The sequence below is a fragment of the Notamacropus eugenii genome, chromosome X, assembly GCF_028372415.1.
Source record: "Notamacropus eugenii isolate mMacEug1 chromosome X, mMacEug1.pri_v2, whole genome shotgun sequence".
Lineage (NCBI taxonomy): Eukaryota > Metazoa > Chordata > Mammalia > Diprotodontia > Macropodidae > Notamacropus > Notamacropus eugenii.
In genome coordinates this window covers 34,925,520-34,938,694 of record NC_092879.1, presented here as the reverse complement: position 1 = coordinate 34,938,694, position 13,175 = coordinate 34,925,520, and the positions used below count along the sequence as shown (strand labels likewise).

At 34.4% G+C, this 13,175-nt stretch overlaps 1 pseudogene; it reads left to right on the top strand.

Annotated features, from left to right (window-relative positions):
* Positions 1–6,477: 6,477 nt before the first annotated feature.
* LOC140516301 (tudor domain-containing protein 1-like) lies at positions 6,478–11,749 on the top strand (annotated as a pseudogene).
* Positions 11,750–13,175: the final 1,426 nt, after the last annotated feature.

Below are 13,175 nucleotides of genomic sequence, written 5' to 3'. Positions count from 1 at the left end.
AAATGAGACCTTTATCATAGACAATAGTTGCAAAAATTCTTTCCCAGTTTTCTGCTTCCCTCCTAATATTGGTTGCATTGGATTTGATTATGCAAAAACTTGTCAGTTTAATGTAATCAAAATTATCGATTTTGCACTTCATAATGCTTTCTATCTCTATAGTCAAAAATTTTTCCCTTCTCCATAAATCTGATAAATATGCTATTCTTTGCTCCACTAATTTATTTATAGCATCAGTCTTTATGCCTAGATCATGTACTCATTTGGACTTTATTCTTGTGTTCAGTGTCAGGCATTGGTCTATGCCTAGTTTCCATCACAGTTATCCAGTTTTCCCAGCAATTTTTGTTGAATAGAGAGTTCTTATCCCAGAAGCTGAGTTCCTTGGGTTTATCAAACAGTAGATTGCTATATTCATTGACTACTGTGTGTTGAGTACCTAGCATATTCCACTTGTCTACCCTTCTGTTTCTTAGCCAGTACCAAGTGGTTTTGATAAGTGCTGCTTTATAATACAATTTGAGATCTGATAGAGCTAGGCCACCTTCCCTAGCATTTCTTTTCATTAATTCCCTTGCTACTCTGGACCTTTTGTTCTTCCAGATGAAAATTGATATTATTTTTTCCAGCTCTAGAAAATAATTATCAGATAGTTTGAGATGGCACTAAATACATAAATTAATTTAGGTACCATTGTCATATTTATTATATTGGCTCAGCCTACCCATGAGCAACTGATATTTTCCCACTTACTTTGATATGACTTTATTTGTGCAAAAAAGTGTGTTCATATAGTCCCTGGATTTATTCTGGCAGGTAGACTCCCAAATATTTTATAGTGTCTACCCTAGCTTTAAATGGGATTTATCTTTCTATGTCTTGCTGTTGGGCTTTGTTAGTTATGTATAGAAATGCAGAAGATTTCTGTGGGTTTATTTTGTAACCCTCAACTTTGCCAAAGTTGTTTATTATTTCAAGTAGTTGTTTTACTTGAATCTCTGGGATTCTCTAAGTACATTATCATATAGTCTGCAAAGAGTGATAACTTAGTTTCTTCTTTGCCTATTCTAATTCCTTCAATTTCTTTCTCTTCTCTAATTGCTACAGTTAACATTTCTAGTACCGTATTGTATACTAGTGGTGATAATGGACATCCTAGTACTCCAGGTCCCTACCTACTTAGCAGAGTTAATGTAATTACTAAATAGTATCTGTTTCTCTTTTACCCAGGAACCCTGAGAGTCTTCCCCTCCCAGTTTGCTTTTTTTCTTTTATTAAAAGTTTTCATCACTTGAGCAAGTACTTAAAGAAGCCTATTCTTTTTATGGGTGTAGCTCACTCAAAGTGAGAATCTGATAAGATCTTAGCCTAAAATGGCCAGGGTCTCACATTGCATCCTGGGCCATCTCCTGTCCTCCTGATGAATATCTGGCCTCTGGACCTAGATGGCTCTGGAGGAGAAAGTGAGGCTGGTGACCTTGCATAGCCCTCCCTCACTCAAATACGAGTCAAGTGCAACTCATATTGTCTTGAAGTCAGGTTCCTCTTTGAGAACAAAGGACAAAAAGCAAGTTACCTACAGTATAGAGTATAGTATACTTCAGGTGGAGTCTACTTATCTTGCCTTAAATACTTATTAACTGTGTGGCCCAAGGCAAATCACTTAACTTCTCTCAGCCTCAACTTTCCTTATCTACAAAATGCAAATAATAATGGTTTGAATTCACTTGGTTGCTGTGTAGATTGAATGAAATAATAAAATAATATTGGTAAAGAGCTATGTAAGTGTTAGCTCATGTTATTATCATACTTACTGATTTCAATATTGAATGAGAAATAAAACAGGGAGTTATGTGTTCTTCCAGTGTCCACATTCTTGGAACATACTCCATGCAATGTTCAAACAGAAGAGGTTTCGTCCATTGACAAGCAGTTTCTTCAGGTAATCTTATTTGCCCTTGATATTTTATGTATTAACTTGAACCCCTGAAGACCATAGAGCCACCTCAATGAGAGCCACACCTTTAGAAAGTCATTGAGTGAATGGGTCTTCCATTATGGCATATATGCATGGGAAGTCTGTTAGTACATTTGTATTTTAGACAGGAACTGTGGATGAACTGTGAAGGAACTAGGGTTGGATTGCAATTGAGAAGTTACATAGCATGTTCTTTGAACACAATTGCTAACTACTGCAAAAGCCTATTGTTTTGTACCCCTATCGATACATTTTTGCTGCAGATTGTCAAACACTGTGATCTCAGAAGAATTAAAATTACACATGACCTAAAGAGCAATGGAAAGATATATAACAGGTAGCAAAGTGCTACTGCAAATTAACCATAATTCCTATGCCAGAAGTAGTATAAAACAGTCATCAAGGACAAATACATAAGAAAGGGAGAAATAGGATATTCATAAAAGCAGGAAAAAAGTCTGTCAGTCTGAATGCTGTACGAGTGTCCATAAGATACTAAATATCCAGAAGCTGGTTTCCATACTTTGGGGAGATTCTCTATGGAGGATTTACAGAAAGGCATATATAGGAATCACACAGATTGCGACTTGTACCAGTAAAGGGAGAAGCTACTCTTAGGAAGTAACACATACATTGAAATAACTGAGGTTTCAATCTATAAAATGTTTTTCTTTGTATTTCTTTAGTAAAACCTTTTTTTGTAAGTGAAATAATTTTCTTTTCAGAGACAGTTTCGCGAGTAACAATGCTGTTAGGCCATATTCATTCTATAGAAAATTGGGACCATTGCTTATTTTATACTTGCCACTTTATACCCGCATTTACATACCTATTATGTATATGTGCGGAATACTACAGGTGGAGATGCAAAGATTAGATAAATACAGTTACTGCTCTAGTGGAGCTTTTTATCTAAACATTTGTAATAAGTAATTGTTTCTTATATTTAAAAAGTCATGCATGCACTTAGATTGGGGAAGGGAATTATGTTTTTATTTCAATGTAATTGGTTTCTTTGCTGTTCCTTTGTATTTTATTTTTTATGCTTAAAAACATTCTTAGAAGAGATCCATAGGCTTCACCAAGTTGTTCAAGAGAATTTTGATTTAAAAAAGAAAAAAAGGTTACTGTGTGCAAATTGCAGAGAGGACAAAGAGACTTTCCTTATTTGGGAAGTCCCTCTACCACAGATCTGATCCCTATTTCCTTAACCTTTAAAAATTATCCAGATTTTAATACTGCCATCTTTTCTCTGTAGAAGCTTAGTACTCATCTGTCTCCTGCAAAACCAAAAATGCTACAGAATTTGCATGAGAATCCTTTCTCTCTGAACTATGATTCTAAACTATTTAATTCATTGAAACCATCACCTTGGTCAACTATTTACCATCGATGTGGGCTGTATGGTAAGTGTGTCATTTCCTTTGAGGACTCTTGATATGTTGAGTGTGTATATTTACATATTCCTGAAACTACATAAACAGGGCAATTCTAATCTCTTAGAAAAGAAAATAGGGAAAATTTAACTCAATGTGGGTTCTTATGTAAAGTCATAGCAAAAGGTCTTTTTATTTATTTTATTTTATTTTATTTTTTATAAAAATGGATCTTTCTTGTGATGCGTTTTAGGTAGAAATAGCAGCAGAAAGAATGGAGGTTAACTGCTGAAATAGACAACATAATATCCAGACAGCTAGAATTGGAATTAGAGTACCTGGCTTTGAATCTAGGTTATTCCAATTACATAGGTTGCGCCTATAGGTTATCCTGGAGGACAATTTAATGGGCCAGCAAGCCTTCTTTCTTAGTGCTTTGGGGATGCAGGGGTGACTTTTCCAATTTCTGTGTTATTTCTGGTTGCTGCAGCTGCAGCTACTACAACTACTCCTAACTTATTCAATAATAAGGATGAGTTCATGGCTCTCATCCTTATCCTTTGTGGATGAGAGTTGGCTCAGCCCATTCTGTATATGTTGGAAGAAGTTTTTTCAGAACAAAGAAAAGTAGTAGATATGCCGATTTTCAAGCAGCCAGCCTCCCCCACTGCTCTCTCTACAAGCAATTTTGTCTCTGATATTAGCCATCAGTATGAACTATAATTTTATGACTTCTGTGGAAACAAAATTCAATCATACCTTACATTCCAATCCAAATTCTATGATTCTGTATGACCTTAAATGCTGAATATTGATTGAAGTTTAAGAGAGTCGGTATAGCAGATAGAGGATTTGCTTTGGAATTAGGAACAAAGACCTGGATTTGAACGCAGAAGAGTTACATGCCTATGTGCAGATTACCCAACCTCTCAGGATCTTGGGCAACTATCTAAGACACTTGAGTTAGAAGTAAGTTGCCAGTTCACATTGGCAGAGAGAATTTGCAGACGAGGAAGTTCTTCACAGAAACGATTTCATCGCTTCGTTGTCCTCTTAAAGGGAAACCAGCCTTTGTAAAAGAGAATTTGCTGCTCCTACAGCAATATAGTATCTCAGTTTTATTAACGAGAAAACAGACTTAAAAAATTAAGTGATTTGACCACGGTTACATAGCTATTAGATTTCTGAGGCAGGATTAAACCTAGGTCTCTTCTGCTTCCAGGTCCCAAGGTTCTTTCCGTTAACAACATCAGAAGCAGTAGCAATTAACATTTAGATAGCACTATAAAGTCTGCAATATACTTTACATATATTATCTCATTTGGTCCTTATACCAACCCTGTGAGGCAGGTACAGTCAATGTTATCATTACTGCTATGATGATTCTGAGCATTGACCTAGTATAGTAAGTAGGACCTTCTATTATGTTAAAAAGTATGCTTCAAACTTTGCTTAAAGCCTTAGAGAGAACGTTGAGGACAGATTAAGGGCATACTTTTATACATAAGATAATAAATTTATGGCATTTATTATCCCAGATTGAGGTACAAACTGACAATAGCGCTTCAGAGAAAGTAAAATAATCTGCTGTGGACTTGTTACTCCTTAAATTAGTAAAGGAAACTAGGATATTATCATCATCATCATTATATCACTGAAATTTTGAGGTTGGTGGCAGGAAAGATGATGGCATTTCACAACATGCTTCATTGCTAATGAAACAGAATACGAGGTTAGAGTAACCATATGGGTTTGAACTAGTATAATAATTCTGATGTTCTTAATGCATTTTTGAATTTTCCAATAGGGATCATTCAGAACTATTGAAAAATAAACTTTGAAATTAATACACTAATGAATTAAACTGTTAATTGTGTAGGAAACAGAGGAAGGAATTCTGTTTCCACAGGTTAATCAGAGTTGTGATCTGGTATGGTCAGAGTAAAGGTCAGAAATTTGTGCTCACACTTGATGAGGTGTTTGAGGGAAAGCCTATCAGAGAGGAGAACATGAAGTCATGTAGCAATAGATGGTATGGTGGGAGGTCCAAAACTCAGAACAGTATATGAAGCTTCCATTGGTCTAAACAAATTGTACTCTTCCTGTAACATTACTTGGAAAGCTACCTGTGCATTCAGGGGAAATGAACCTAAAGATTAATAAAAGCTTTCCTGATTTCTCAACAGCTATTGTGCTTTGTTTAAGGTGAGCATGTTTGTCACAGTTGGGGGCTAGTTAGTTGGGCTCACTTATCACAATAGTTGTATTAATATTTAATCCTGACACAAATTGTAGACATAGGTAATATCATAGAATACCATTCTTCTCTTTAGACTTTCATCTTAGGAATTTGAGGACAGATTGTCTGACATATTACTGAAAAAATTGTAAATTTTAATTGATTAAAATTTTGGATTTTAATTTGGAACAAGGTAATAGTAAACTACTTATATATTGTTTAGGATCCCTGAGATGTTCACAGTGCAAGCAAACATACTATTGCTGTGTAGCATGCCAAAGAAGAGACTGATCTGCACACAGCATTGTGTGCAAATCTATTAAAGAAAAGGGAGTATATGTGATTTTTAGAGTTAAAAATGTATCTGAAAGATCAATATGTAGCTATTCATGGTATTTATAAGCACCAGTTTTATTAAAGTTTTCCTGTTGAAGATATTAATATTTTGAAGTTCCAGGTACTATTTATCTTTTTCTTAGGGTTAATTGCCCTTTTTTCCTTTTATTTTATTCCTTGTAACAGGTGATGTAGATGATGTGTCCATTTGGTGGTGCTGTTAAAACATAACCTAATTATTTCTAGCTGACTTCCATGCTTTCTGCCTTCTTCAGAGATTTTTATCAGTTAACTAGAATGGAATACATTTCAGTCAGGAGGTGGCATTGCCCTCAGGCCACCACCCCCTTGGCTATATCAGAGCCTGTCTTATTTAGGTGTGTTTGCACTGACTTTTCCCAAGGTTACAGTATCTCTTCTGCTTGCTAGAGGGTGCTTGCCTAGAAGTTAGTAGGCTGCTCTCCTTTCTCATTGGTCTTTCTCAAAAGACTGTGATGCTGACCATGGTTCAAAATTGAGCTAGGAAATGAAAATAGAATATCAGAATTATGGGAATCTCTGTAGGTCTTTGCCCCTACCCTGTATCTGAGAAATTCTTTTCAGTCTGACCAACTTTCTGTATTTCATAGCATTCTACACTGTACTCACACACATGTTCATCATACACAAGAAAGGATTCAGAAAAGAATTTTTAAGAACTACTCAGTATAGGACTATGATGGCTTAACCCTCTCCCTCAGTTCTTTCAAGCATTTCTTCAAGTAGAAAATTTTCTTCTGAACACCTTTTATTTTACTCAGGTGACGAAGGGATTAGGGGCAGGAGTTGTCAGTTCTAGGACCTCATTTTAGAGGACTGAAGAGTCATTCAAGACATTCTCTACTTGGGAATTCCTTTGTCTCCTGTCTCTATCTTTGTGATTTTACCTGTCCTTCAAAACCCAGATTTAATGCTACTTTTTCCAGGAAGCCTTTGAATTATTTCACTCTCCTCCCCTTCAGAAGTTATCTTTCCTTCTCACCTTGAACTTCTCTTGTATGCTTATTATAGTCTTCACTATGCTTATTGATTATGTGTTCTTCCTTTGCTTGTCATTCATTTCAACAAATGTGCAAGGCCCCTTCTGGATTAGAAACTCCATGAAAGAAGAGAATATGTCTTATTAGATTTTACTTTTCTTAGCACCTAGTATGGTTTACAGATATGACATAATAAATAGTAGGTAAATAAATCAATTAAAATAAACCTTATTGGTTTTAATACAGTGTAATTTTCAACACCTCTTTAAGTAGTATTGAGGAGAACCATAATAATACCATTATTATCACTCAGCTATCAAGGAAAATTTTGGATATCCAGCCATGCTTCGTTGTGTTCCTAACATAGAGCTAATGTTTTACTTTATGGTTGCATTTTTCTGTAGAAAGATTAAGCTATTTTTGTTTTTGAGGATAATTGTGTTTTAATTGTTTCTTTAATTCTGTAGTATTAATATTTTAACCATTTGCTATGTTCCAGTTCCACTTACCTGAAGATACAATATTATCTTGTGAAACAAAGAAAATGGAAGTAAATAAAGAGCTATAACACGTTTCTCTTCACCATTAGATTTAAAATTTGGACCAAATTTTTACTGAATTAAGAGTAAGCACCTTTATTGTCATCAATGTACTTTGCTTCTTTGGACTTTTTTAATAGTTTTGTTGGAGCAGTGATATACCATTATATACAGTATTAAGAGTAGAGCCCAATGTTGCCAGAAATCATTTGTAAAATCTGAGGAATAGCACTGAGGTAGTAAAACATTAATGCAAACTCTTTGCAAACCTCATTTTCTTTCCTATTCTTCCTTTCTTCCCTCTCCTTTCTTGCTCCCCTTTTCTCTCCCCACTTCCCCTGTCCCTTTCTCTCACCTTAGGAATAGGGATCAATGCATTATGTTTCTATCCCTTGAAACACAGTAAATGCTTAATAAATATTTAATTGCATTTTTCCTTTTAAAAATATGTGTCTTTATTAAAGTTTTGGTTACAGATGAAGGATTATTTCCACTTCTTTGTATATCATTTTGTTTTTTTAAAAATTAAATATAATTTTGTCATAGAAATTCTGAAATTGTTTATCTTTTCTACAAGTAGTCAGACTTAGTGTGATGAAGATGGGATATTATATAATGAAGCTGGAGAGGTTGTTAATGGCTTTAAAAGACTAAAAGAGAAGTTTCACATGACTAGTATTAGAAATAAGTTTTACATGATTGCACATAAATAACCTTTATAAAATTACTTACTGTTTTAGGGAAGGGGGAATTGAGAAAGGGAGAAATTTGGAACTCAAAAAAACTTTTAAATGAATGTTAAATATTGCCTTTGCAATGTAATTGGAAATAATAAAATGCTATTTAAAGATATATAGAAATTGTATATTTTATTCCAGAGGCCATAGCTAGAGTCTGCAGTTAAAGTTGTTTCACATGACATAAAATAAAGGAATTTTAAAAAGATTTGCTTCTGTGATTTCTCTAAACCAAAACAACTTGAAATAAATAGACATGTAATGCACAATGGTTGGAAACGAAAAATTGTTTTTTATGAAATTTTAAAGTTTTACTTAAAAATTTGAGGTTTCTGGATAAAGCTTCAATATAAAACATACGTTTAAATGTATTTTATAGGTTTTTAAAGAGGAGAATCAGTTGCTATTGCCCATTCTTTCAATGTAGAATACCTTTCATTTCTTTCAGGCCCTAAAATTCTTTGTTACCAGTGTAATTCCAGCAGAAGGAAGTTGCAACAACGACTGTGCCAATGCTATTAAACCCTTAAGAACAGTATTGTTCTTCTAAAATTCTTGATATATTACAAGAAGATATGATTTCTTTTGCTGGTGATGTTTGGCTTCTGGGCTCTGGTAAGATCAAAAAATCATTTATTTCTCTATCCTTCTGTAGAATTTAAAATATTTCAGTTTTCTCATTTATTTTCCAAGTATTCCGGAAAGGACGGTAAGGAAACATGAGACTCATCCCAGCCATTTTGAATAATTCGTCTTTTATTTTTTAAATTTGGGAAAGAGCTTCTTTCCTTCCCTTAAGTAATTGATGTTTAAGTCTGGTCAGTAAAGTCTCTTTGAGAAGTCTGCACAAATTTGTATTTCATCACTGTATCAAGCAGGCATTGTAAGCACCTCAAAATCATTGGGCTTTGTAATTTTTTAAGGACTTTGTATTCTAGACTTTTAGAATTTAAAATTAGTCTTCCTTGATTCAAGCCTAATGCAGTTGAATTGATGTATTTTAGTGAATTCAGTTAATATGATATACTTAGCACTGATCTCTCTTTCAGTTTCTGATACTGTATCATTGCTGATTTTGAATTTACATGGTATATGTTGAAATTACTGTAACTGAATAGAGCATGGGCTTTGAACTTAGGAGGACCTGAGTTCCAATCTGGCCTCAGTCACTTACCAGCTGTGTGGAAATCACTTTACCCCAATTCCCTTCCAAAACAAATCTAAGAAAAAAATCATTCTTAACTCTTGTCAGACCTTTTAGAAAACACACTTCTATAGAATTTTTTTAACTCTTAGTTAGTTAAGTGATTTACCACTACTTGACTGATATGTATGTATAATATATAGTGACCTCAATATTTGAATATCTTTTCAGAAAACTTTTGCTAATCTTAATTTTACTCTATTTCCAGTAATTTTCACTGAGCATAACCTTTAGGTGTGTTAAGTAATTACTGTTTTAAGGTTCATTTTTTTTTTTTTTTGCATTATGCCACGTTTCCCATTTTTTAATTTTATTTTTTAAATAGCTAGCTATCTCCCAAAACATAATGCCCTTAAGCTCAGAAGAGCTTCATTTACTAAATATTTCAAGTCTTGCTCTTTGTACCCAGTTTAATAATAAATAATATTTGGAGACATGTAATTTGTGTTGTACTATTTGATTAAAAATATAGCATACATTGTTAAAAGAAATAATCGCTTTCTTATATCATATAGGAAAACACTCAGATCATGTACTTTTGGAAATGGGGTATAGTTTGAGATCCATGGGACAAAATTCCAACATTCAAAGTTAGGATAAAAGCGAGTATTCATGTTGTTGAAATATTTTTGTCAGTAATATTGACTTCAGATGGGGAAAATTAACCCAGTTTGAGATTGCGGAATAAAATCTCTCTAATTGTTTCCCCCTATATGCTTTTTATATAGTTTCTTGTTCCATGTATAGTAGGTCACCCTCTTAAATTTAGTTGTGAAAAAATCTTTTTCTCATAGTTTTAAATGAGGTCATACTTAATAATTTGGGGAAGAGGATAGAAATTTTTGTTTGCGTGAGGTTCAGAAACTTATTGAAAATTATGTCAACCTTGGACAGTTAGTCAGGAACTGAGAGGATGCTAAGCGACCAGAGGCAAGTCTTCAACAACTGATCTCCCTGAATTCCAAGGCCAGACTTCTTCAGTAGACCATATTATTTTAAACAAGAATAGGCATTTCCATAGTACTTTTAAGGTTTACAAAATGCTTTCTTCATACCATCCCTATGAAAGAAGTATTGAAAATAGAGTTAGTTCTACATTAAAAATAAGGTTCAAAGAGGTTGTTAGCTTTTCTTGGTCATACATGTCAAAACACGGATTTTTCAATTCAATAAACTATTATTAAATACATTCTATATGCCAGGCATGTTACTGGGCATTGGATATATATATATATATATATATATATATATATATATATATATATATATATATATATATATATATATATATATATATATATATATATATATATATATGAAATACAGCCCTTGTCCTCAAGGAGCTTTGCTGTCTAATGGGGAAGGACAACACATAACAGAAAGGGAGAAAGAGGAGGGGGCTGATTGTAGGAGGTACCTGGCACAGGGGAGTCATGTTCTTTGGACTTCAAACCAAGCAGAGTGGAAGATTGAATGTGGAGGATTCTAACTGAGTCTCCTGATTGTTTTCCAGCACTGTCCTTCGGAAAAAAAATTGTTCCTGGTTTACCAGTTTTGTTTTGTAATTTTTAATCTGCACTTCACTCATTCAACTAAATATTTCCCTGATAGCGTGCTGATTCTATACAACAGATAAATATTATGGAGCATCAGGCTCAGGACTTTGATTTAATTTTTGTAGCTGTTAAAACGCATTTTAAAATAATTGATCCTAAATTTTTGTTATTTGAATTTTCTGGCAAGGTGATTTTGGAGATTCTGGAAGAAAAACAGGTGAACATACAACACTCTCTGAATATAAAAGTAATCTCATTCCAAAGGTGTTATCCCCAAATGTTGGAGATGAATTTTGTGGTGTCGTTGCTCATATTGAAATTCCAGAAGACTTCTTTTGTCAACAGTGACTGTAAGTAAATTTCATTTTACCCACTAGCTGATGAATGTCAGCCCCCTTCACATTGTGTATTTCTTCATATATTTTCTTGCTAATTTACAAATGGATATTTGTATTTTTAAAAACATGCTTTCTGAGGGATAGTTAAGTGCAGTGGATAGAGAACCGGCCCTGAAGTTAGGAGGATCTGAGTTCAAATGAGGTCTCAGGCACTTTACACTTACTAGCTGTGTGACCCTTGGCAAGTCACTTAACCCTGATTGCCTTGAAAAAAAAAATTAAAACTTAACTTCTGTCTACAGGCCAGCTTGCTGAACTTCAGTTATCTCTCAGCAAGTGCTGTAATAAAATATCTACCCAGTCTGACTTTTATCCAGCCATTGGAAATATCTGGTATGCACAGTTCTCAGAGAAGAGAAAATTATAGAGCCAATTGTTATGTTTGATCAAGGCTCCATCAGACTGTCTCGACCCACTGCTGTTAAGGATTTTCAATAAAATTATCCATTTTCTTCTCTTTAAGTGATGTATTGCAGTTAGGACTAATTACTCACTAAGAGCAATAAAAATAAATTTTTCAAAATTTTCTCAATAAATTTTTCCTACAGCAAAAGCTAATTTATCAAAATAAATCCATTCTTTAAAAAAAAGCAACTGAGGCAGAGCCAAGATGGTAGAGTAAAGATAGGAACCCACCTGAGCATTCTCAATTTACCCTCCAAAAAACTTAAAAATTCAACACCTCAAATCTAATTCCGGAGTGGCAGAACTAACAAAAAGTTGGGTTGAAACAATTTTTCAGCCCAAGACAATGTAGATAATTGGAAGGAAAGTTTTGTTTGAGGTGGTGGTAGGGCCTAGAGTATAATACAGTGCAGGTTGTGCACTGGCAAACCATCAGCAGGCTTTGGAGGAAGTTCAGCAGTGGTAATGGAAGGAGGTCTCAGCCTGCAGACCATGAGTGAGTCAGATAACTAATCAGAAGGAGATTGCAGTGCATCCTTTGCTGGCACTGGATGTAGGACACTGTTGCATTGACAATGTGCAGTTCTGAGTTGCAGTCTTAGGGCAAAAAGGAACAAAAACCCACTAACATTTATTGCCATAGAGGAGCAGGGGCCCTGATCACAGTTCCAGAGTAGAGAATAGTGCTTGTGGTTGCTCACAAGAGAATCGGGGTCCTGTTATCCAGTTTACGGCTTCAAAGACTGTTTTGGTTGTTCACATAGCAGAGCATAGGCCAGGACAACAGTGGCTGTACCTCTCTTTAACTGCTACGTCATTGGATGAACTGACAATTTATGGATCCAGTAGAATTTACTTTGAAAACAGAAGCACAAAAATATCTGAAACTTGGGAACAGTGCCTCATACACCCCAGTATCAGAGCCCAACTTTAACATAAAGTAAAAAGTCAAGAAATAGGCTAGAAAAAACAAGTATAAAGAACCTGACCATAATGATTACTGACTGTGATAATGGGGAAGATCAAACTCTAATCTCAGAAGAAGACAAAAAAAAAATCAAAACAGCTATGTGCAAAGACTCAAAAAAAACCCAAAAAACCAAACAAAACTATTGATTGGACACAAGCCCAAAAAGAATTCCTGTAAGAGCTCAAAAAGGATTTTAAAAATCAAATTAAAGAGGTGGAGAAAAAAATTGGGGATAAAAGAGAGCAATAGTACAAAATCATGAAAAAAAGAGTCAATAACTTGGTAAAGGAGGCACAAAAAAAATGCTGAAGAAAATAACACCTCAAAAAAAAAAAAACAGAATATACCAAATGGTAAAAGAGAAACAAAAATCCACTGAAGAGAACTCCTTTACAAAGCAGAATTGGCCAAATGGAAA